The sequence below is a fragment of the Hemiscyllium ocellatum genome, chromosome X (assembly GCF_020745735.1).
Source record: "Hemiscyllium ocellatum isolate sHemOce1 chromosome X, sHemOce1.pat.X.cur, whole genome shotgun sequence".
In the NCBI taxonomy this organism is placed as follows: Eukaryota; Metazoa; Chordata; class Chondrichthyes; order Orectolobiformes; family Hemiscylliidae; genus Hemiscyllium; species Hemiscyllium ocellatum.
Genome location: NC_083453.1, coordinates 16,250,815 through 16,277,457, shown reverse-complemented (window position 1 = coordinate 16,277,457; position 26,643 = coordinate 16,250,815). Strand labels below are relative to the sequence as shown.

The following is a 26,643-nucleotide window of genomic DNA, read 5'->3' as shown; positions in this document are numbered from 1 at the left end:
CAACCCACGAAACAAGAACTTCTTCAAGCCGTTAACATGAGTCTACAACGAATCAAGCAGTTATCACTTGTCATTTGATTTACAGGAAGTTTTGTTCAAAAAAAAACTCCAATGCCCATCGTGAATGTTCAGTGACCCCTTTTCTTTTAGAGAAAATACCCCAATTTTTTTCCAAACTTCAGTTTAATCAACAATATTAAATACAAAGGGTTTCTGACCTCTGTACAGATACTGCCAGACCTGCTGAGTTTTTCCAGCAATTTCTATTTTTATCCTCGATTTTATAAAGCCATAAGAGCAGAAATTTGGCCACTCAGCCCATCGAGTGTCTGCCATTCAATTTCAGCTGATATGTTTCTCAACCCCAATCTCGCGCCTTCTCCCTGTAACCCTTGATTCACCTTTTATAATCAAGAACCTATCGGTCTCCGTCTTAAATATACTTAATGACCGGGCCCCCACAGCCTTGAATCTATGGAATTCACTGCCACAGAAGGCTGTGGAGGCCAGGTCATTGAGTATATTTAAGACGGCGATAGATAGGTTCTTGATTATAAAGGAGAATTGAGGGTTATAGGCAGAAGGTGGGAGAATGAGGTTGAGAAACATGTCAGCCGCAATTGAATGGTGGAATAGACTCGATGGGCTGAATGCCTAATTTCTGCTCCTATGCCTTATGGCCTTCTGTGGCAGTGAATTCAATAGATTCTCTGGCTGAAGAAATTTCTCCTTATTTCCATTCTAAAAGATCTTACCTTAACTCTAAGGCTATGCTCTCAGGTCCTCATCTGTCCTACCAATGGAAACATATTTTCAACGTCCACTCTGTCCAGGCCTTAATTATTGTGTAAGTTTCAATTAGATTCCCCCCCTCATTCTTCCAAACTCCATTGAGTATAAACCCAGAGTCCTCAAACATTCCTCCTATGTTAAGCTTTTTATTCCTGGGACTATTCTTGTGAACCTCCTGTGAACACAGTGCAGGGCCTGCACAGCCTTCCTGAGATGTGGGGCCCAAAACTGTGCACAATGCTCCAAATGTAGTCTGACCAGGATTTACAGCATCCACAGTTCTTTCGGGTTTTATTAAATACAAAGCGTCTTCATAACCGTGTACACTGACCAGAATAGATTTGACCATTTTATCACTCCTAGAGACCAGGCGTGATCATTTTGTCATATTGCTATTCGGAAAGGCTGCGATGACCTATAAAACTTGCATTTTCTGAAATTGCAATAGATTTTGAAATTTTGTCTTTCTGCTGTTCAGTGATTTGAAAGTTGATGGAAGTAAATCTTGGAAAAGCAAATAACTTACAACAGAATGTTATATGTGACTGAAATTTTTATAGTGAGAGTGAATGTGAATTGTTTAGATGAAGGCTTCGTTTTGGTTGTGTGACTGTCCCATAATTTTGTCGAGCTAGAACTGCAATGATTGGATTCCCTACAGTGTGAAAACAGGCCTTTTGGCCCAACCAATCCACACCGACCCACCGAAAAGTAACCCACCCAGACCCATTTCCCTCTGACTAATGCACCTAACACTATGGGCAATTTAGCATGGCCAATTCACTTGACCTGCACATCTTTGAACTGTGGGAGGAAACCGGAGCACCCGGAGGAAACCCACGCAGACACTGGGAGAATGTGCAAACTCCACAGAGTCACCTGAGGTTGGAATCGAACCTGGGACCTTGGTGCTGTACTCTGAAGACACCTTTCAATTGTTCAGCTTGGTGCGATATTGCTGTACATTGCCTGACAATGTTTTGTTCCTCCCAGCAAGCTGCTTACTCATGCTGGAGCACAGCAGCTGCCTCTGGCATGTCCCTCAAATGCGCATCCTTCATGCGTAAGCGTAGGTAATCAATATTGTTCATTTGTGAAGGGAATTATGGTGAATCCCAATCTTACTCTCTCCTGGGTTTAATAAATAGGAACCTTGGTTGAGGCCTGAAGGACTGTTATTTTCCTAATTTTCTAACTTTCTCCTCTCCTCTCCTGAAGGCAATGGTTCCTAACTGAGGTATGGTTCCACAGATGTCGGTCCCCAGAAAGATGGATGGAATAACCGAATCCAATCCCAACAAACTGGTAAAAATCCCAGAACCTGCTTTAATCCCAAGTAATAAAAATGGGAATTTGATCTTTTCAGTCACACAAGTCATAACTCCAATGGTCAACAGACAGAATCTTGGAATATGATCTCCAAAACATCAGTAAAAATCTCTGAGTCACACTTAATAAAAGCAGAATTTAATTTGATCAGTCATCATGAACCATGGCACTTTCCAAAATGCATGAGCTGTGAAGGTGAGTGTTGGCATGTTGACACAATCAGAGATGAGTGTGATCTTGCCCTCACTAATGTTCACAAATGCATACTTCTATCAGGGTCACTGATGATAAATAGGTGTAGAAACGTTGCCCTATGTTCCTTTGTCTATGCCTGAGACAGACACTGAAGCCTGAAATCAGCTGGTTTAACACAGATTAGGGATTGAATCTTGGAACTTCCTGGTGTCTTTTGTTAGATAATTGATTTAAAGTTGGTGAGTCTTTCAGGATTCTGTGGACTGTATTTCAATAATCTTGTTATGGGAGGTGAGTCATGTTCTTGAGCACTTTCTATTTTGGATGCCCAGTGTCAGTGTCAGGCAATCTGAGTTCATATATTGGATGGATAAATGCTGAATTAAACTTCCTTGACTTGAGCTTAGAAAAATCTGCTTCTATAATGTTAGTTTGAAATTTCCATTCCCTTTAGTAGTATCTGCAAGTAACATTGTCTAATTATTTTAGATTAGGACTGTTAAAACCTGCAGATAACATTCAGAGGTAGATTCAAACCCATATTTTTGAGGTGAAAAAAATAACATGCAACCAACTCTGCCACGCAGTTCATTTGACTTTATTAAATGGTGAAAACTATTACTGAGAACCTTGAGTGAAATGTAACTGTTTGCTGGGTCTGAAGGCAGTGAGGGGGTGGGAGGGGTGGGGGGTGGGGAGGCAGGCTCATAGAATGCAGCTCATAGCTTGCCTGTTACCTATCTGCCTGCCCTTTTACATATCTCCTGTTTTGGAGGGGGTCGGTTTATGCATTGGGCCTACTGAGGCACTTAAGAGGCCAGTTCACAGAAGGTTGTCCATTGGAGGCACCCCGCACTCTCTCCAAGATCATCTCGCCCTATGGGTCTCTCCCATCTGCCTTTTAAATCCAGTCCTATGATTAGCGTATGAACTTGCCTTCAGTCTGGCCAACTTGCCCAGATTCCAGCAGCAATTATTGTTGTCATCAGATTGGTCAATGGCTCTCAAACATGGGACTTCCTTCTAGATAGGTGTGGAAATCTTGCCTTTTGTCAGTTAATATCCTGCTGGAGATGCAGGGCAGCCAGTATCCACAGGGATGTATTTGCCACTGACTGTTTGGATGCAGGACTGGAAACGTCCTCATTTGACAAATTCTGCCCTGTGTTTCAGAAAAGATTTCTATTCAACCATGTGTCTCTCTTTTTCCCTCAAGTTACAAAAGATTTTTAACAACATACTACTTAAGGTTTTATATCTCCTGTCCTTATTTTGCTAAGGTATTATGCAAGCAGTGTGTTGGGTGGGAGAGTGATGTATCAGTTGGTGAAAACTATCCTGAGAATTGCAAAGATCTGCTGCATGAGCTTTTGAATATGTTATTAATGTAGACTGTTTCTGTAATGTCCATTTGCTTAAAAATATTTGATCTAATTTGATTTTAAAATTCTCAGTAAAACAGCACAGGAAGTGTTTTTAATTGAAAATATGCAATATACAATTTAAATTAACATAGAAGTAGAATTAGGCCATTCAGATCTTCAAACCGATTTCTCCAATTGAATCATGGCTGATTGCATCTTAACTGTTTCTACTTCTGTAATACCATCGAGTTAATCAGTAGTATTGAGAGTTTAGATTAGATTCCCTACAGTATGGAAACAGGCCCTTTCGGCCCAGCAAGTCCACACCAACCCTCCGAAGAGTAACCCACCCAGACCCATTCCTCATATTCACCCCTGACTATGGGCAATTTAGCATGACCAATTCACCTAACCTGCAAATCTTTTGGACTGTGGGAGGAAACCGGAGCACCCGGAGGAGTTGCAAATCATTTGCAACAATTCAAAGTATCCTTTCAGTACCCTCGTCTAAAGCCTTATCAATTTGACTTTGGAGATAATTCAATTGATCTAACCTTAACCATTTTTTTTTGTGGGAAGAAAATTCCAGCTTTCCACTGACTTTTCTGTGAAGTAGTGCTTCCTAATATCACCCTTGAGTGACTTAACTCTGGGTAGGGGATTTCATTGTTTATCACCGAGAGTGGCACCACTAACCAAGCTGATGCTTCCAAAGAACATAGTTGCGAGATTGGGTTTATGGTAAGTGGAGTGGACCAACAAGAAGGAAAATGTATTTAACTTGTCCTCACTAGTCTACCTGTAGCTGATGTGTCCATCCAATATGACACAATTGGTAGAGTGGCCACTGCACATTCTTGTGGAGACAAAGTGCTTCCTTCACATTGAGGATACCCTTTATGAGGAGGTAATAGTAGGTTTAGCCACCTTTAAAAAAGAATAAATTCATGGGCTCGGATGAGAAATATCCTAGGCTGTTGAGGGAGGCAAAGGAAACGATATCGGGGGCCCGAGCAATCATTTTCAAATCCTCTCTGGCAGGTACCAGACTGCTAACATTGTCCTATTATTTTAAAATGGAGGAAGGAATAGACCAGGAAATTACAGGTCAGGCCATCTAATCTCACTGGTGGGCAAGTTATTAGAATTCTGAGGCACAGAATAAATCAGCACTTGAAGATTAATCAGTAATAGTCAACACGAATTTGTGAAGAGAGGTAGTTTTTGACGAATCTTTTGAGGTTACCAGGAGTGTTGATAAGAGTAATGTGTTCTATGTGGTCTGTGTGAACTTTAGCAAGCCATTTGATAACCTGTGGTAGACGGGTTAAGAAAGTAAGAGCCCATTGATCCAAAATTGGCTGATCGGCAGAAAGCAGAGAGTGAAAGTAGAGGAGTATTTCTGTGACTGCACTAGAGAGGTTGCAGAGAGAGTCTGAGCTATGAAGAAAGTTTTTGGGGACACCGAGATTTTGGAGCAGTGAAGGACTGAGAGGGGACCTGATTGAGGTGTATAAGATTGTGGACCAGAGGGTGGAAAGGAAGTCACTTTTTCTATCAGTACAGGGGTTAATAACCAAGGGGCATTGATTTTAAGGCGAGAGATAGATGACGAAAAGGAGAGTTGAGATTTATTTTTCACTGAATGTGGGCGTCTGGAACTCACTGCCTGAAAGGGTGTTTGAGTCAGAAACGCTCATAACATTTTAAGCAGAATTTAGGTATTCACTTGTGTTGCCGTAGCCTCCAGTGCTATAGGTCAAAAGCTATGAAATGAGAGGAGTGTATGTAATGGGATTTTTTTTGACTAGCACAGACGTGCTGAATTACTGCCTCTTGTGCTGTAAATGTTGATGTCGCCTGCTACTTTGGTGAATGAGAGAGATTTCAAACAGATCTAACAATTCGTGACTGGACATCTTTGAGACATTATGGACCATCAGGAGCAGCAGTACAGTATTCAACCAAGATCTGGAAAAAAAAGCCCAGATATGACCTTATAATCCTCCATACACCACACTTCTCCCTGACCGACACACCAGGGGATTGACGCTGGTTCAATAAAGCGTTCAGGACGGTATGTCAGATATAGAACTCGGTATACCTAAAGATGAACTGTCAACTTGGTGAAGCTACAATACAAAGCTCCTTGTGTGCTAAGCAACAAAAGCAGCATATGATAGACAGGGCTAAGTGACCCCACAACTAATGGGTCAGACCAAGGCTCTGCAGTCCTGCCACATTGCATAATGAATGTGTAGCAGGTGTAGATAATTAACTCATTTGGAGGAAGAGGCTCTGCAAATACCTTGCTATTGAGGGAGTGCAGCATATCAATTCAATGTATCTTCATCTGTTTTGGTACTCAAATAAAACACACAACTACAGATGCTGGAGATCTGAAACAAAAGCAGAAATTGCTGGTGAAACTCAGCAGCTGGGGGAGGATGGGAGGGATGGGGGGGACAGGAGAGAGAGAGATGAAAAGGATAGGTAAACCAGGAGATTGAGGATAGCAGGCTAGGACAGTCACAACACTGGCATCTACCCAGCAGTGGAAAATTGCTCAGGTATGTTCTGCTCGCAGAAACCAGGACAAATCCAATCCAGTCTATTCTTGATCATCAACAAAGTTATGGAAGGTGTTGTCCACAGTGCTATCAAGTGGCACTTACTTAATAATAACCTGCTGAGTTATGCTTAGTTTGGATTCTTCCAGGCTCACTCAGCTCCTGACCTTGTTTCAGCCTCGGTCCAAATATGAACCTATGGAAGTGACAGCAGGCAACATTTGCCTGTGTGTGGTATCAAGGAGCTCTAGCAAAACTGGAGTGTATGGGAATTAAGGGGAAACACTTTTTGCTGGTTGAGTCATACCTTGTACATTGGAAGATGGTTGTGGTTGTTGAAGGTCAATCATCTCAACCACAGAGCATCACTGCAGGGGTTTCTCCGAGTAATATCCTGGACCCAACCATCTTCAGAGGTGTCGACATTGATTCACAATTGCACAGTGATTAAGCAGCATCTACAGCTATTCGGATACTGAAGTAGGCCATGTCCAAATGGAGCAAGCCCTGGACAATATTCAGGCTTTGGTTGATTTAAGTAGCAAATATCAGTTGTCACAGTCACAGAGAATATTAGAGAAACTCAGTAGGTCTGGCAGCATCTGTGAAGAGAAATAAAGTTTGAGTTCGATAAGGCTCTAATTTAAAACTGGAAGCTGTTGAAAAATAGATTTTTTTAAAAATACTCTTTGATAGAGACAGAGGAAGAGCAATAGGATAGATAGTATAGAGGCCCAGTGCAGAAGGCTGTCAATAGTGAACATTGTTTTAAAAAATGTAAAAAGGGTGTAAATTGAGATTTGAAAGAGAGAATTGATCCTTTCTACTTAGTACAAAGTAAACAAGACGCAAACATTATATAGGTAGGGGAATGGAAGAAAATATAAGAAAAATGGAGAACAAATATAATGTGTTCAGTTTCTGAAGTTATTGAATTCAATATTGAGGTTGTAAAGTGCCTAAATGGAAAATGAGGTGGTGTTCCTGAAGCTTTTGTTGTGCTTCATTGGAACGTTGGAGCAGGCCAGAAATGTTAATGAGAGAAAGGTGATTTACTGAAATGACAAGCAACTGGGAGGTCAGGGTCATTCCTAATTTCTGCAAAGCAGCCACCCAGTCTGTGTTTGGCCTTGCCAACGTAAAGGAGACTGCATTGTGAGTAGTGAATGTCGTAAACTAGATTGAAAGAAGTACAAAGTGAGTGATTTGAAAGTCTGTTTTGGGGCATTGGACAGTGAGGTGGGTGGAAGTGAATGGGCATGTGTTACACCTTCTGCAATTGCATGGGAAAGTACCATGGAGGAGTGAGGAATCATTAGGTGTGATGGAATTATGCACCAGGGTGTAAAGGAGGGAACAATCCCTGCAGAATGCTAACAGTGGATGGGAGGGGAAGATATATTCGGTGGTGACGTCCTGTTGGAGGTAGTGGAAATGGCAGAGGATAATTCTTTGAATGCAGACAGTAGAGTGACAGTAAAGAAATGTAGAACTCTGTTGTGCACAGCAGTTGTGTCACACAAGTGCCAGCACTGAACATCTCCAACAAGAGAGAATCTAACATTAGATTCTTGACATTACTGCCACTGAATCCGTCCCTCCCTCCAGTGACACCTTGGGGATTACCATTGATCTGAAATTGAATTGGACTAGCCATACAAATACTACAAGAGCAGGTCAGAGGGAGGGAATCCTGTGGAGAGTAACTCATGTCCTGACTCCCCAAAGCCTATTCATCACCTCTAAGACACAAGTCATTAGCTTCTCTGCTGCTGAAATCCTCATGTAATCTTTTGTACATTGAGGATTGATTTCTGTGTTACTCTCTTAATTGGCACCCCTGTTCTGCTCTGTGTAAACTTCTGCAAAACCAGAATTCTTCAATCGTGTCATCCTCCAACAGTGTCCTTGTCAGCTCTGTCCTTCTGCAATGTTTTAGAATATTACCCTGCATTTTCAAATCTTTACACTGTTTCATCCCTTTCTTTATCTAGTCTTATCTTCTTGTCTGCACTTGTTTCTTCTGACTTTAAATTATAGCTTTTTCATTGATACCTCTGGTTGATAATCAGAATCCATGCCTCAACTGATGTTTGAGCCAGATCTGTATCCAAATGGCTAGTTCTCCCTGTATTCCGTGAGAGCTAACCATGCGAATCAGTCTCCCATGGTGAACCTTGTTGAACACCTTACTGAAGTCCACATGGATCACATCTACCACTCTGCCCTCATCGATCCTCTTTGTTACTTCATCAAAAAACTCAATCAAGTTTGTGAGACATGATTTCCCACACATAAAGCCATGTTGACTATCCCTAATCGGTCCTTGCCTTTCCAAATACATGTACATCTGTCCCTCAGGATTCCCTCCAACAACTTGCCCATCACCGATGTCAGGCTCACCGGTCTGTAGTTCCCTGGCTTGTCCTTATCATCCTTCTTAAACAGTGCCATCATGTTAGCCAACCTCCAGTCTTCCGGCACCTCACCTGTGATTATTGATGATACAAATATCTTAGCAAGAGTCCCAGCAATCACTTCTCTAGCTTCCCACAGAATTCTGGGGTACACCTGATCAGGTCCTGGGGATTTATCCACTTTTATGCGTTTCAAGACATCCAGCACTTGCTCATCTGTAATCTGGACATTTTGCAAGATGTCACCATCTATTTCCCTATAGTCTATATCTTCCATATCCTTTTCCACAGTAATTACTGATGCAAAATTGAGTTAAATTATATATGATGCTGTTTCTGTAAAGCCTGTAAAACATTTAATGAAGTTAAATGCACAGCACAAATGCAAGTTGCTGTTGTGATTTCTTGCAACACATTACTTTGACCACGATTTTAATGTGTATGTGTCCGTCTAGTCTCCCTGATCAAAATATTCAGATACTCTCTATATGTAAACATAGGTTGTAGAACTTCAACATGCACTCAAATGTCAGTCCAGATTATAATATCGAAAGCATCCATTTTCAATTAAATGTTGAGCCATGAATGCATATTCCCATTTCAATATCGCAATGTTCCTTCCTCAACCAAAAACATTGTCTGGTTCATCTCATTCTTACTGAATGCAAAATAATTGTCACATCGCTGATACATGTCAATATATTTCAAATTAATTCATTGTCTGAAATCCTTGTTTGGAAAAGCTTGGCGATAAGGAACTATATAATGCAGGTCTTTCTTTCAGTGTTGACCATTGAAAAGCATAATACTTTTGTTCTGAATAAAGAAAAACTGTGCCTTCTATATGTTTTTCTCTCTCCACCACCAAGTCCCTCCTTTCTGAGTTGCAGTGTTTAGAATGAGTGAGTTCAATGAATGGTACGAGATGAGAAAAGCTGTTAATTTAAAGAAACAGGAAGCGTTGCCATCTTCTCAACTCTATTTCTCATGTCAGCTGGAGGCTGACTGATCTGAAGTCAGGGAAGGTTTGAACAGATAAAAGTCATTTGAAGATGCACTGTGCGAACCCATATCAATAAACTCTGCAACAGCAAAATCGTGCATACTTTGACTTCTGTTAACATAAAACATGCTGAATAGCATTGTGAAAAGGAAGATTGGAGAACAAACAGGCTTGATGAGATGTCACAAATGCAGAAAATGTCTCGGGGTTTCAAAATGGAGTTCTTAGGCTCAAGTAGAAGTAGGAAAGACAGTGTTGTGAGCTGGTCAACAAGGTTTTTTTTTGGGAAGTTTTTGAAGCTGGAGGGGAGAGAGGAAGAAAACCAAATTGGGAAGAAAATTCCAGTGTGCAGAAATGGGTTGGAATGCAGTTTTCCACTGAAATTGAGGTAGAGAAGAGAACATACAGAAAACAATATCAGAAGTGTTATGCCACCAACAGGGAGAACATTATTGAATTGGGCTATTGCATTAGAGCCTGTGTTTTAGGATTGGAATCACATAGATAAGTGTTTTATTGTGGAATAGTGGGAATAGGAGGCTGAGAGATCTGTTGGGATAGACTAAGTCAAAAGTGCAGACAAGGCAGCAGTGTAAGGTAACAGTTGATGCATTGTAAGTTGTGGAATACCAGAAGAGTAGTCTTGAGTAGCAGACAACTAGTGAAGGATTTGAGGATAGTTTTGAAAAAGCCATGAGGGATGATAGCTGTTGAGATGCTCAATGCTGAGGACTCGGGGGATAAATCTCTAGATCTCATCGAGTCCATGTCACTGTCACCTTGGGGAACATTATAGAATGTGCAGGGAGATGGAGCAATTCAGTGTGTATTGAAACCAGTTATCACCAGTGCGCTCAGTTTTGGTCTAGCTGATCTCCTCAATAGAGCCTTTCAAGCTACTTTGTGAATGAGAAGGGCCTTATTAGCCAGGGAAAGGGCATACTGCAGAATAATGCAAGAGGGATAGAGGGAAATCTGGCTGTCTGGATACAGAATTGGCTGTTCCAAAGAAGACAGAGTGTGGTGGTAGATGGAAAGTATTTAGCCTGGTGCTTGGTGACCAGTGGTGTTCCTCAGGGATCGGTTCTGGGATCTCTGTGATTTTTATACATGACTTGGATGAGGAAGTGGAAGAGTGGGTTAGTGAGTTTGCCGATGACACAAAGGTTGGTGGAGTTGTGGATAGTGTGGAAGGCTGTTGTAGCTAACAATGAGACATTAACAGGATGCAAAACTGCTGATAAGTGGCAGATGGAGTTCAGCCTGGAAAAGTGTGAAGTGATTCACTTTGGAAGGTCAAATTTGAATGCACAATACAGGGTTAAAGGCAGGATTCTTGGTATTGGAGAGGAACAGAGGGATCTTGGGGTCCATCTCCATAGATCCCTCAAAGTTGCCATTCAGGTTGATAGGATTGTTAAGAAGGTGTATGGTGCATGGGCTTTGATTAGCAGGGAATTAAGTTCAAAAGCTGCAAGGTTATGCTGCACCTCTAAAGAGTCCTGGTTAGACCACACTTGGAATATTGTGTTCAGTTCTGATCGCCTCACTGTGGGAAAGATGGGGAAGCTTTAGAGAGGATGCAGAGGAGGTTTACCAGGATGCCGTCTGGACTGGAGGGCATTTCTTGTGAAGTAAGGTTGAGGGAGCTGGGGCTCATTGGGGTGAAGAGTGTCATGAGGGGGCACATTTTTAAGGTGATTAGAGGAAGGTTTAGGGGAAATGTCAGAGATGGGTTCTTTACACAGAGTGGTGGGTGCATGGAATGCACTGCCAGCAGTGTTAGTAGAGTCAGATACATTAGGGACATTTTAAGTGATGCTTGGATAGGCACACATAAGACAGTACAATGAAGGATATATAGGTTAGTTTGGTCTGAAAGTAGGATAAAAGGCCAGCATGACATCAAGAACCAAAGAGCCTGAACTGTTCTGTGTTCTTTGTTCTCAATGCATGGAGGAGAAAGTGAGGTCTGCAGATGCTGGAGATCAGAGCTGAAAATGTGTTGCTAGAAAAGCGCAGCAGGTCAGGCAGCATCCAAGGAACAGGAAATTCGACATTTCGGGCATTCCTGATGAATTTTTCACATTTTCAGCTCTCAATGCATGGAGGTAACCTTTGGCAGAGGGAATGAGTGGTTTAATGGGAAGCTGGGTTGAAGGAATCTAATCCTGGCAGTGACTTGAGTAGGATGTGTGTCAGATTGATGGGTGAAATAGTTGAGAATCCTGTTCTGAGAAACTTGCAGTAGGTGCTATTAAGGATGGCTGGGTAAGCTCAAAGTGAAATCATGAGTGTCCAAGGAGGGACTTGAATCTGAAGCAGTGACCGGAAATGAAGTAATTTGTGTGGTAATGACAGATTAGTTGGGATAATTGAAACATGAAGCAACAAAATGGTGAAGAGTTAGGAAGAGATCAGGTTTTTGGGGGTGACTGTGTAGATAGACACGAGATGGAAACGTCCAAGTTAAACATTTGCAAACTATGAATTACTTTAAATGTGGCTATGGAGGTTTATATAGCTTGTCTCAAGAAATAAGCAGGCGGAGGGATTTGCTGAACGACTACGAGAGTAGGACAGTGATAACTGAAAACCTGGCTCGTTCCATTGTTTTCCCCTCTCAGTCAAAGCAAAATGCTTAGAGACACAGTGTAGTTTTACCTCCTCCATCTTTATTCTGGCCCCTGGAGGGAGAGAGAATGATCGCCCATGTGTACAGAGACATAAGTTCACAGTCTTCACCAGAACAGCAATTTCTCAATGAGCTATCTAGTCATTTTACAGGGAGAAGCATCCAGATAAAACAATGTACATGTTAATTGGGTCACCGTTACAATCAGCGAGCGTCAACAGTAAAGATTAAGCCACCTGCTGTTACACAATGAATGTTCTTAACCCTGTTAACTGGCTTCACATAATGAATGCTTTTCACCTTGTTAACTGACGTTGTATACTGAATGCTTCCAATATTGTTAAATGGCTCTGCATAATGAATGCGTTTCCACCGTGTTATTCTAGTACCCTTGCCTCCAGCACTCCATTGTTAACTGTAAATTCTTATCTGATCTGAGTCATGCTCAGCTGAACCTCTTGTTTCACAAAGCTCAGAACTTAACTCTTTCCCTACCTGCTCATATGCAATACACATTCTCATTCCCTCCTTTTATCATTTCATGATAACCAATGGCATTACTAGATTTCATAAGAGTCTGACAGCCTATATTTAGGCAAGTTATTGACACACAGCATACAATGATTACAACAACAAAAATTACTTGTCTGTTCCAGTAAATAGAATTTGAAGAATCCTCCCACCTGGGGGAAAACAAATTCACCAGTAAAGTTGTTAAATCCACAGTCCTTAGTGACCACTCCATCCCCTCCAAGTTGAGTGAAAACGAGCCAGTTCTCCAAAATCTCCTTTAGTAAAGTCATTCTGAAAACAAAATTCAGTCTGTTTTCTTGTGCATCACTCCATAGAGAAATCTGAATGCTCGGATAATGGCAGTTAAATACTTAACAATACTAACGAGACTGTCATCCTCCGGAGATGCTTCAGATTTTGGATACCAGCACATCTAAGTGTGTAGTGCTACAGCTGCAATTACAGGCTAGGTGAATGTAGCATTCTTTGATGCTTCTGCTTCAGCTCTGCTGTTAATAGCCAGTTGGCTTTGTTACATTTGTGATGTTACCTTGATCAGTGAACCATCATATCCTTTAAATGATCGAAAGACCGGGTAAAGCTCAAGTGGTTTAATGTTCGTGGGAAGGCCACTGACAAAAGGCGTACCGACCTCCTCTTCACGGTTTCTAGCTTCTTCACTTTTTGTGCTTATGACTAGGGAGCTGATTATATCCGTTGGATCAGGCTGTGGAGGGTGGGCGGTAGTCCGAAGGCGTACTTTACCTGTGAATTGAGAAACTCTAGAGAAGATGTTAGCTGCTGAAAGTATCTTTGCATTTCCTCTCTCGTTCCTTCCTTGCCAAGGTGTATATCAGTGTGGAGTCAGTCACACATTTAACTACACTATTGTCTATTTCAATATTCTTTGAATTCTTGAAGTCTGTTGCTCTGTTCACTATTTATGACATTATCAAAGTTTTATACAATCCATAAACTTCTAAATTGTACTGCCTCAACAATTCAGTCAATTATAAACAACAATCAATGATCCTAAAATCAAACTCTCAGGTGCCTCCATTCAGGTTATTTAAAAGTAATTTTCCTTTAATAAATTGATACTTGACTAATGTGAAAGCTATCAGGAAAAGTATTTCAAAAGTCTGGAACAGCACGAAAACAACAAAATGTTTCCTGTGCTTTACCAACTGAAGAGGCAGTTTCAGTTCAGATTTAAATCTCAAATATTCATAGGAAACAAATGCTGAATATTTTAAAATATGTTCTCAAAATGAAACTTCTCAAATAAAACAATCTTGAATTAATGACAACTTTGGTAGAGATCAACATTTTTTGAATTTGCAATCTGAAAGGGGCCAATGAAGTCTTTACAATAATTGACAGAATCTAAACAGCTCAGCCTCCCCTTCTGATATTCTCTAAAATCTTAGTCTTAAAACACCAAACTCAAAATGCACTCTTCTTTTTGTGAACACCTCTGCATTTAAAACACAGAGTCAAAGATATTTTAATACAATACTCTCATCTGGCTAAAGCATGACCATTGTCCCAGCTGTTTTTTGTAAACAGGCACTGGAGAATTTCAAACAAATCAGAGGCTCAGGGCACTCAGAGTCAGAGATGTACAGCACGGAAACCGACCACTTGGTCCAACTTGTCCATGCTGACCAGATATCCCAACCCAGTGTAGTCCCACCAGCCAGTACCCAGCCCATATCACTCCAAACCCTTCCTATTCACATAGCCATCCAAATGCCTTTTAAATGTTGCAATTGTACAAGCCTCCACCGCTTCCTCTGGCAGCTCATTCCGTACACGTACCACTCTCTCTGTGAAATTGTTGCCCCTTAGGTCTCTTTAATATCTTTCCCCTCTCACCCTAAACCTATGCCCTCTAGTTCTGAACTTTCCCACCCAGGGAAAAGACCTTGTCTACTTATCCTCTCCAGACCCCTCATGATTTTATAAAACTCTTTAAGGTCACCCCTCAGGCTCTGAACTCAGGGCATGGTGAGGAACATGGGACTGGGATATCACAGCAATTATGGAAACATGGCTCAAGGATGAACAGGACTGGCAGCTTAATGTTCCAGGATACAAATGCTACAGGAAGGATAAAAAGGGAGGCAAGAGAGGAGGGGGAGTGGCATTTTTGATGAGGGATAGCATTACAGCTGTACTGAGGGAGGGTATTCCCGGAAATACATCCAGGGAAGTTATTTGGGTGGAACTGAGAAATAAGAAAGGGATGATCACTTTATTGGGATTGTATTATAGAACCCCCCAATAGTCAGAGGGAAATTGAGAAACAAATATGTAAGGAGATCTCAGTTATCTGTAAGAATAATAGGATAGTTATGGTAGGGGATTTTAACTTTCCAAACATCGAATGGGACTGCCACAGTGTTAAAGGTTTAGATGGAGAGGAATTTCTTAAGTGTGTACAAGACAATTCTCTGATTCAGAATGTGGATGTACCTACTAGAGAAGGTGCAAAACTTGACCTACTCTTGGAAAATAAGGCAGGGCAGGTGACTGAGGGGTCAGTGCGAGAGCAATTTGGGCCCAGCGACCATAATTCTATTAGTCTTAAAATAGTGATGGAAAAGGATAGACCAGATCTAAAAGTTGAAGTTCTAAATTGGAGAAAGGCCAATTTTGACAGTATTAGGCAAGAACTTTCGGAAGCTGATTGGAGGCAGATGTTCGCAGGTAAAGGGATGGCTGGAAAATGGGAAGCCTTCAGAAAAGAGATAACAAGAATCCAGAGAAAGTATATTCCTATCAGGGTGAAAGGGAAGGCTGGTAGGTATAGGGAATGCTGGATGACTAAAGAAATTGAGGGTTTGGTTAAGAAAAAGAAGGAAGCATATGTCAGGTATAGACAGGATAGATTGAGTGAATCCTTAGAAGAGTATAAAGGTAGTACGAGTATACTTAAGAGGGAAATCAGGAGGGCAAAACGGGGACGAGGTAGAGTTGGCAAATAGAGTTAAGGAGAATCCAAAAGGTTTTTACAAATATATTAAGGACAAAAGGGTAATGAGGGAGAGAATAGGGCGCCTCAAAGATCAGCAAGACAGCCTTTGTGTGGAGCTGCAGGAAATGGGGGAGATACAAAATGAATATTTTGCATCAGTGTTTACTGTAGAGAAGGTCATGGAAGATATAGACTGTAGGGAAATAGATGGTGACATCTTGTAAAATGTCCAGATTACAGAGGATGAAGTGTCTTGAAACGCATAAAAGTGGATAAATCCCCAGGACCTGATCAGGTGTACCCGAGAACTCTGTAGGAAGCTGGAGAAGTGATTGCTGGGCCTCTTGCTGAGATATTTGTATCATCAATAGTCACAGGTGAGGTGCCGGAAGACTGGAGGTTGGCAAACGTGGTGCCACTGTTTAAGAAGGGCGGTAAACTATAGACCGGCGAGCCTGACCTCGGTGGTGGGCAAGTTGTTGGAGGGAATCCTGAGGGACAGGATGTACATGTATTTGGAAAGGCAAGGACTGATTAGGGATAGTCAACATGGCTTTGTGCATGGGAAATCATGTCTCACAAACTTGATTGAGATTTTTGAAGAAGTAACAAAGAAGATTGATGAGGGCAGAGCAGCAGATGTGATCTATATGGATTTCAGTTCGACAAGGGAGACTGATCAGCAAGGTTAGATCTCATGGAATATAGGGAGAACTAGCCATTTGGATACAGAACTGGCTCAAAGGTACAAGACAGAGAGTGGTGGTGGAGGGTTGTTTTTCAGACTAAAGGCCTGTGACCAGTGGAGTGCCACAAGGATCGGTGCTGGGCCCTCTACTTTTTGTCATTTACATAAATGATTTGGATGCGAGCAGAAGAGGTACAGTTAGTAAGTTTGCAGATTACACCAAAATTGGAGGCGTAGTGGATAGCGAAGAGAGTTACCTCAGATTACAACAGGATCTGGACCAGATGGGCCAATAGACTGAGAAGTGGCAGATGGAGTTTAATTCCGATAAATGTGAGGTGCTGCATTTTGGGAAAGCAAATCCTAGCAGGACTTATGCACTTAATGGTAAGGTCCTAGGGAGTGTTGCTGATCAAAGAGACCTTAGAGTGCAGGTTCGTAGCTCCTTGAAAATGGAGTCACAGGTAGATAGGATAGTGAAGAAGGTGTTTGGTAAGCTTTCCTTTATTGGTTAGAGTATTGAGTACAGGAGTTGGGAGGTCATGTTGCGGCTGTACAGGACATTGGTTAGGCCACTGTTGGAATATTGTGTGCAATTCTGGTCGTCTTCCTATCGGACAGATGTTGTGAAACTTGAAAGGGTTCAGAAAAGATTTACAAGGATGTTGCCAGGGTTGGAGGATCTGAGCTATAGGGAGAGGCTGAACAGGCTGGGGCTGTTTTCCCTGGAGCATCGGAGCCTGAGGGGTGACCTTACAGAGGTTTACAAAATTATGAGGGGCATGGATAGAATAAATAGGCAAAGTCTTTTCCCTGGGATAGGGGAGTTCAGAACTAGAGGGCATAGGTTTAGGGTGAGAGGGGAAAGATATAACAGAGACCTAAGGGGCAACTTTTCACGCAGAGGGTGCTATGTGTGTGGAATGAGCTGCCAGAGGATGTGGTGGAGGCTGGTACAATTGCAACATTTAAGAGGTACTTGGATGGGTATATGAATAGGAAGGGTTTGGAGGGATATGGGCCGGGTGCTGGCAGGTGGGACTAGATTGGGCTGGGATATCTGGTCGGCATGGACAGGTTGGACGGAAGGGTCTGTTTCCATGCTATACTTCTCTGACTCTAAACCAAAATGTTTAAACATCAAACACTCTCAGCATGGCACAATTTATATTGAAACTTGTGTTTTCTCCCCCCAAGTATTAGTGTAACCTTAGTTTCAGCGTTTCTTGTTTTTTTTTGCATCTTCTCACTGAAATTATAAAGAGAAAGCCCTTGCAGCAGACCACATGGTGCCGCAATCCAAGCCAGACTCTTCTCCCTTCCCCCAACCTGAACAAAGACTCACATTTCACCACGAGGGGTCTTTAACCCCTTTCTCACTTTGTTCGAACCCCACTTAAACACAGAAAGCTCAAACCCCAATTAAACTTTGAAGAGGTAACAAGTAGGTTAGACTAGGGACACCAGTGGATGTTACGTACCTAGACTTCCAAAAGGCCTTTGATAAGGTGCCACATGAGAGGCTGCTGAGTAAGGCGTTCGAGGTGAGCTACTGGCATGGATTGAGAATTTGCTGTCTGTCAGAAGACAGAATTGACATTAAAGGGTATTTTTCAGAATGGCAGCTAGTAACAAGTGGTGTCCTGCAGGGTTCAGTGTTGGGGCTGCAGCTGTTCACTTTCATCTATGATTGATCTGAATGATAGAATTGGGGGCATTCTGGCAAAGTTTGCTGATGATACAAAGTTCGGCTGACAGGCAGGTCATCCTGAGGAGGTGGGGAGGCTGCAGAAAGATGTAGAGTGCTTAAGAGAGTGGTTCATTAAATGGCTGATGAAATTCAACGTGAGCAAATGCGAGGTCTTGCACTTTGGAAAAAACAATTCAGGCATGGACTACTTTCTAAATGGTGAGAAAATTCTTCAAGCCAAAGTACAAAGGGATCTGCGAGTGCTAGTCCAGGATTGTCTAAAGGTTGACTTGCAGGTCAAGTCTGTGGTTAAGAAAGCAAATGTAATGACGTTTATCTCGAGGGTTGGAATGTAAAAGCTTTGTGCTACTGAGACTTTATAAAGCTCTGGTTAGGCCCCATTTAGAATACTGTATCCAGTTTTGGGCTTCACACGGCAGGAAGAATATGCTGGCACTGGAGCGTGTCCAGCAGAGGGCCACATGGATGATCTCTGGAATAGCAGGCCTAACATATGATAAACGGCTGAGGATCCTCGGATTGTATTAATTAGTTTAAAAGGGGAGATCTAATAGAAACTTACAAGGTAAATGCATGGCTTAGAAAGGGTGGACGCTGGGAATTTGTTTCCGTCAGGCGTTGATACTAGGACCTGTGGGTACAGCCTTAGAGTTAGAGGGGGTCAATTTAAAACAGAAATGAGGAGATATTTCTTCAGCCAGAGAGTGGTGGGCCCATTGAATTCATTGCCACAGAGCACAGTGGACGTTGGGGACATTAAATATCTTCAAGGCAGTGATTGATAAATTCTTAATCTCGCAAGGAATTAAGCAACAGTGGGTGAGTGGTGTTGAAATGCCCATCAGCCATGATTGAATGGCCTTACTTCCACTCCTATGTCTTATGATCTTTATGAAACACAGAAAGCTCGAACCCCAATTCAATACAGAGAGCTCGAAGTTCACTTAAACACACAAACCTCGAACCTCAGCACAGTGTGGAGGACTTGAACCTTAAAGTAACTCACCCAGTAGACTAACCCCAGTTCCCTGCAGAGGACTTGAACCTCAATCACGTCCCCCTACCCCCAATGCAGCGCAGAGGGCTTGAACCTCTGCCTGCTAGCGCGCTTGTGAAACTGTCTCTCTCGAGTGAATTAATTACTGTTCGAGGAATCCATAGAGTAGAGAGCGATCGAGCAAAGGGACAGTCTCTGGCACACAGGAATATAGAGAGGGACCAAGGTTTAAAATCATACCTCATGGGCCCGTCCGTCTCAAGGCACTGCTGTTACGGACGGCCGCTGACAGTCTGATCATAACTATTTGTTTGGCTCCTGGCGACTGTGCCAATATTGTCATCCTGTTGCCCCCCCCCCCCCCCTCATCGGTTGAAGCAAAACGCTCAGACACTGTAGTTTGACCTCCTTCATTTTTATTCCAGGCCCTGGATGGAGAGAGAATGATCACCCATTTGCACAGAGACATGAGTTCACAGTCTTCTCTGGAACAGTAGTTTCTCAATGAACTATGCTGTCATTTTATCTGGATGCTTCTCCCTGTAAAACAACATACATATTAATTGGGTCACCATTACAATCAGCGAGCATCAACAATAAAGATTAAGCCACCTGCTGTTACACAATGAATGTTCTTAACCCTGTTAACAGGCTTCACATAATGAATGCTTTTCACCTTGTTAACTGACGTTGCATACTGAATGCTTCCAATATTGTTAAATGGCTCTACATAATAAATGCTTTTCCACCTTGTTAATCCATTGCCCATGCCTCAAGCACTTCATTGTTAACTGTAAGTTCTTATCTGATCTGAGTCATGCTCAGCTGAATGTCTTGTTTCACAAAACTCAGAACTTAACTCTTTCCCTGCCTGCTTATATCCTATACGCAGTCTCACATGGACTGAGGAGAGATGAATGCATTGGAGATGGAGAATCTAGAAGTGTGGATGGACGTAAGGAAAAGAATGTTAACTTTATTACTTTGGCGGAATAGAGAACCATTGTTAGTGGTGATGGCTGAGTGGAGTTTAATACAAAACAGAATTGGTATGGTTGTGTTTTGCCCATGCTGGAGAGAGGATGATGGAAGATGAATAGTAATAGCGTTGGAGTAATAAATTCTGGTGGTAATAAGTGTGGATAAGGGTTTTAGTTGTAGGAATAGAGAAGTGCACCATAGTAAAAGAGTTGGAATTAGACTTGATAAATATAGAGTATGTGGTACATGAAATGTGGCCCCAGATCAGCTAACTGAAAACATTGTTCCTGTTTCTAAAATGTGTAGTATATCCTTTATCTTATGTTCAGATGTTATCAGAATAATGTCTGTAGGTGATGAAGTGAGGAATTGTAATTAATTACTAGCCGATTTCCATTTGCTTTGATTACAATAAATCAGATGCTGCTTCAGATTTGAAAAACCTTTTGTAAGTGATGTACTCAAGAAGTAGTGTTTTTGGATACTAGAAAGTATTTTTGTTTTATATTTGTCAATGATTTTGTTCTCACGTACAGCTTTATTTGTGCAAGTATGTAACCTGCAATTGTTGCAGCTGTAAACAGCTGTTAAAATGTAACTAATTGCTTAATTTCTCCTGTCAGTTACTTATAAAGATGATGCTGATGCAGAATTTTAAGTTACCTTCATTTAGTTTATTGGCTGTTATTCCTCATACCATTTTCATTACTGGTTAGTGGCAGGGCTTGAAGAAATAATGTTTAGTATGATCTGTGAATTGTCAGTTTTGCTGTTAATTTTATTAAAGAACCAATGTGTTATCTGCCTCCCCACTCCAAATTGTGCTGGTGGTCATCATTCTTAGAAAGAGGCAATATGGAAGCGCATCTTGAGAAATATGTATAAGTGGCTTGCAGAGAACTATACTGATATATTTTCAGTTGTGCTCTGTTAATTCCCTTCATTTCAACTGCTAGAGTGACTGCTCGTGTAAGCCCCGGAATCTAGTTTGGGTTTCTGCTTGAGAGACAGGGTTTTGCTGGAAAATATTTCAATCCAAAGGCAGGTAGGTAACACAAATGTTAACATTATAACATTTACATTATATATGTAAATTTTTGTTTTTAGCATTACATGCATAATTTAGTAAGATGAGGTGATAGCAAAATATTTTAATAAGTATTTTGAGTGATTTAATTTGGTTCCTTTTGCCCTTTTTCTCTGATTAGCCAATTTTTGTTTGGTCATTCCTGCATCTCGATTTTTTTTTAAATTATTTGGTACGTTCTCTGTAAAATTTGCAAAGTGGCAAATGAACTGTGACCAACAATGCAGGCCTGAAGTGATACTTTTAACAAATATATACACTAATGGATTTGGGGGACAGAGAGGCAATCTTCAGCATTCTGTTGGATAGAGACATTAAATGTGAAGACTGTGATTAACATTACTTGAATTGCAGAACAATAAGCATCACAAGGTGGGAAGGTCTATTTCTGCACATTCAGACCTCATCAATGTTGGAAGGATTATACTATTGCTGCTAAGCTTTGCAGATACTAGAAAATCTTTCAGGAAAAGACTTCAAATGGACAGTGATAGTCATGTGACATGAAAAATTATTTCAGATTTTGCAAATTAGAGTGCCATCTACAGGTATTGTGGATGATATGGCAAGGTGTGAATCCAGTTAATATAGTAAATGCCACAGGAATTGCTTGGAGCTGACTGGACAGATTTGAATGCTTGAAGTAAAATGATTTGTGGGGTTGTACACCATTAGTTAAAGAATATGGTCAGATATGGCATGCATCTGGTCTCTTAGTATTGCTTTTGAAAAATATTTTCTGTCCCATAATTTAATTTTGTTTTCCTTTCGATTTTCTTCTATTTTTGTTTTCATCATTTGGTTTGACTGGCAGGGAAATGAGTCACCAGTTGCATTTATTAAGTGGATTAAAAATTGCCAGTGGTTTCTTCTTCCCATTCCCAAAGCTTTTCCATAGTTTCTCTTCCACCAATTCCCCTTGTCCCAACACATTCCTTCACCTTCCTTCATCTTCCTACCACCTTTCAATTCCTATCACCCCCTCACATTCCACTGCTGCCTGATCCTGACCCCTTTAAACTACCTGTTCAATCCCTCTTTGTTCAACTGTCATGCAGCTGAAAAGGAAGAAAGAGTTTGTTTTTTATGTACTTAGGACATCCCAAAATGGTTCATGGGCAGTTCAGTAATTTTTGATCAGTCAGGTCCGACAAAGACCAAAAAGTAAATGGTTTACAATTGAATTACTGAGAGGAGAAATGGCAAAAGAAATCGTTTTTAAAATTAAAATATTGGTTTGTGGGAACCTATTGCCTAGATTGGGCAATTACAGTGACGATTTTACGCTTATGTCCCATGACAAATATGGACATAGATATTTTTTAGCTTTAAAAGGTTTAAACAAAATGCATGCCAAAAACATTACAGCCAGAAGTCAAGTTATGCAGAGTGGAGAGTAATAGTTTGAAACTCCTCCAGTGTCTCTCCCTCTCTTTGTCTGCCTTCCTTCGTCCCTCCGTCTCCAACCTTTGGTACAAGAATGTGCTAGTTTCAAGCTGTAATTTGATTGATAGATAATCAGGGTTTGGCCTCCAATGTATACAAACGAGGAGCACGAGTAGGCCATTTGACCTTTTGAAATTGCTAGTCATTCAAAAAGATCATGACTGATCTGATTTTAACTTCCACTCTTGACAATCCTGCATACCCCCAGAAATCTTTCACTTTTTTGGTAACCAAGAACCTATTTACCTCTGCCTTTCAAAATATTGAAAGATTCTGCATCCACTGCCTTTTTGAGGGATGGAATTCCAAAGACATTCAACCCTCAGAGGGGAAAAATAAAATCTCATCTGTGGTAAATGGGCAACCTCTTATTTTTAAAGTATGACCCCTTCTAAATTCTCCCACAAGAGGAAATATTCTTTTGACATCCACCCATTCAGGTTCCCTCAGGATTTTATATGTTTAACTGAAATCACCTTTGACTTTAAATAGACAAGGTCTTTTCCATGGGTTGGGGGAATCCAGAACTGGAGGGCATAGGTTTAAGTTGAAAAGGGAAAAATTTAACAGTGTCCTAAAGGGCAACTTTTTCATGCAGAGGGTGATGCGTGTATGGAATGAGTTGCCAGAGGAAATGGTGGAGGCTGGTACAATTACAACATTTAAAAGGCATCTAGATGGATACATGAATTTGAAAGGTTGAGAGGGATATGGGCAAAGTGCTGGCAAATGGGACCAGATTAATTTAGGATATCTGGTCGACATGGGTGAGTTGAACCAAAGGGTCTGTTTCTGTTCTGTACATCTCTATGACTCTTCTAAACGCCAGAGGACACAGGCCATGCTTGGTTAGCCTTTTCTCAGAAGATAATCCACTTGTTTCAGGTATTGGTCCAGTAAATTATCTCTGAACTACTTCCAACGCATTAACATCCATCCCTAAGTCCAGATGCGATCTCACTAATGCTTTATATAACTGAAGCATAACGTCTCTCGTCTTGCATTCAGTTCCCCTTGCAGTAAAACATAACATCCTATTGACTTTCCTGATAACTTGCCGCACCTACGCATTAATCTTATGTGATTTACGACACCCAGATCCTTTTTGCATCTTAGGGCTCTTCAACCTCTCACCGTTTAGATAATATGCTTAATTTTTATTCTTTCTGCCAAAATGGATAATATCCCAATTTCCTGCATTGTAACCTATTTTCCAGATCTTCACCGACTCACTCAATGTATCAAGATTCCTTTGTGGGCTCCTTATGTCCTCTTCACAACTCACTTTCCTGTCTGTTTTTGTGTGATTGGCAAATTTAGCTAGTGTATTTTTGTACCTTCATCCAGATCGTTTACATAAATTGGGAAGAGTTGAGGCCCTAGTCCTGACCCTCGTGGCACATTGCTCATGACATCCTGCTAGCCTGAAAAAGTTCCATTTATTCCTATTCTTTGTTTCCTGTTAGCTAGCCAATCTTCTTCCCAAGCAAATATGTTAATTCCTACACTGAGTTTTTGTTTTCTAATAGCCTTTGACAACCTTACCAAATGTCTTCTGGAAATCAAAGCACAATACCTCTCGTGGGTCCCCCTTATCCACAGCGCAAGTTACTTATTCAAAAAGCTTTAATAAATCAGTTTTTGAGGCACCAAACTAAAAGGCAGATCTAAAGTAGAATGATTTAAGTGTAGTGAGGGTTTTTATGTGGCAGTTGGATAAATGTCCCAATAAAAACCCACAGTGCTGAGGAAGAGGAAGCAGCTGGGTGGTCAAACTGAACAGCATTTAATACTGCAGTAAAAAGCAGTTCTGGGTTAAGGCTTGATTTTTGAAGTGCAGTAATTTGAAAGCACAATATGTGTTCATGAGATTTTATAATAAAAATATGATGAAATGCAAATTCACTTTAAGTTTATCCGCTTGTTATTGTGTTCCGAAGTATATAACCATCTTAGATTCATTTTGTGTTGACATCTGGGAAGTGTGGATAAATCGTGTGACTGATTTAATTTATTTGAATTTTATAACTTGGTAAAATGTCTTGAAGGCCTTCCCAGGAATGTAATCAGACAAAATATGATACACAGTTAAAGAACAAAATGTCAGGATGGATGATCCGAACTTTGGTCCAAGAGTTAGACTTTAAAGTGGGCCTTGAAGAAGGGAGAGTGCACGTGTGTAGCAGAAGGGCTAAGGTTTAAGGAGATCATTGTACAACTTCTGGCTCATTTGACTGAAGGCATAGCCCCCAGTAATGGGATGAAGGAAGGTAGGGGTTTGCACAGGAGTTGAAGGGATACAGAATTGAAAGGCTGATGGAAGTTAGAAAATTTAGACCATGAAGGTATTCAGATGTGAAATTGAGACTTTTAAAATCATGGCCTTACCTTAGAGGAGGAAGAGGAGATGGGTGGGGTGGGGGAATGGATGGAAGTAAGCCAAGAAATCGTTGGAATGGTTGTGTCTGAAGATAACAAAAGCAGCTGAGTTAAGGTAGAAACGGACTGGTTTAGCTGAGAAATTTGGCTTGATTGGAGGATGTAGATTATTTGGTTCTATGTCGACGATTCTGTGTAGAAGTAAATCTTATCAAATATTGTAGGAATTTCATGCTTTCAAGTTACTTGCTGGTAAGATTACCAAGGATACTATATATTTGAACACGAGTGAAACAAATTGATATTGACATTGCGTTTCTACTTGCTGCTTTTAGGTACTATGACTTGCAACGCTGATAGGAGATAGGAAAATGGAAACAAACAGAACATGCTGGGGAAACTCAGCAGGTCTTGCAGTAACTGTGGAGAGAGAAATTTAAGTTAACGTTTCGCGTCTGGTATGACTTCATAATTGGATATAGAAAAAAATCTTAAAGTGCAGTAATGGTTTAAATCGACATTAATAAGAATTATTTGTGATGGGCATTTTCTGCCTACAATCGAGATTTTCTTTCTATTTTAGATATGAATATAAAATAGCTTTTGGAAATGGGAACTACAGTTTCCTCTGAGACTTGAGCTACCGTTTCTAATCGGTCCTTTTGTTTCGCTGGTACGAGATGCTTTTGTGTCCCTAGCGTTTTAGTCCATCGACATGTGTTCTACTTTGATTTTATTTACACTTTTTTGTGCATTATAAGCTTCCGCATGATTTTTTTTAAGTTTCATTGAGATAGTAGAATAGATCTTCGTCGAAAGGGTGGCTTAGTATGTTTAAATAATTTCGGCATGTGCCCAAGGACCCCTCCAATTCTAGTCTGGAATGGATGGATTTCTTGTCGGAACTCGACCTTTTAATTCATTAATGTGTCGCAACGTGTTTCTGCGAGGTCTGTTGTGAAATTAAGCGATGAAGTTTACGATCACAAAGACGTCCGCACCTTTTGTATTTTTTAAAAATCAATAACATTTTTTTGTTGGAATCCTTGCTTAAACTGGAACTGGTGTTTGGGGGTTACTGTTTCTCACCGGAACGGAAGTGATGACGTTTCCGTCGCTCCAGTGGATGTTTTTGGTTCTCTTCACTTTTGCTTTTCTCAGTTTCTTATTTTCTTGTCTGTTTTGGTCGGCTCGGCAGTTTCCTTACCGCCCACTCCCCATTTGAAATTTGTTGAATGTTTGTGACTACTTTGTAACAGGAAGCAGAAAGACCGAACCCGGAGATAGTGAGGAGTGGCCGGGGCCCAAGCAGGAGCCTGCTGCCCGAGGCCAATGTCGGTCATAAAGCGATTTGTACACGGAATGGGATCAGCCATGCAGTGGGGAATTTCTGTCTGGATTTGCGAGGTGTGGGAGGTATAGGACATGTAATAAGGTATTTTCCTCCTTTGGTTTTAATTATAGCTCGACATATCTGTAGTTTGCTAGACGCAAAGCAATATAAATTGTTTTTAAAAACATTGTGTAGAGAATTTAGCTCGGAACATTGTCATTCG

At 41.1% G+C, this 26,643-nt stretch overlaps 1 protein-coding gene across 8 annotated transcripts in view; it reads left to right on the top strand.

Annotated features, from left to right (window-relative positions):
* kmt2d (lysine (K)-specific methyltransferase 2D) overlaps positions 1–26,643 on the top strand; it is a 248,665-nt gene that overhangs the window by 23,734 nt on the left and 198,288 nt on the right. For 6 of the 8 annotated variants that reach the window (XM_060821036.1, XM_060821034.1, XM_060821032.1 and 3 more), the window contains exon 1: positions 26,311–26,522. The exons of the other annotated variants lie outside the window; for them this stretch is intronic. The gene's annotated coding sequence lies outside the window, so the exon portion shown is untranslated. Of the gene's footprint in view, positions 1–26,310; positions 26,523–26,643 lie in introns of those variants that run through there. 8 annotated transcript variants of the gene reach the window in all.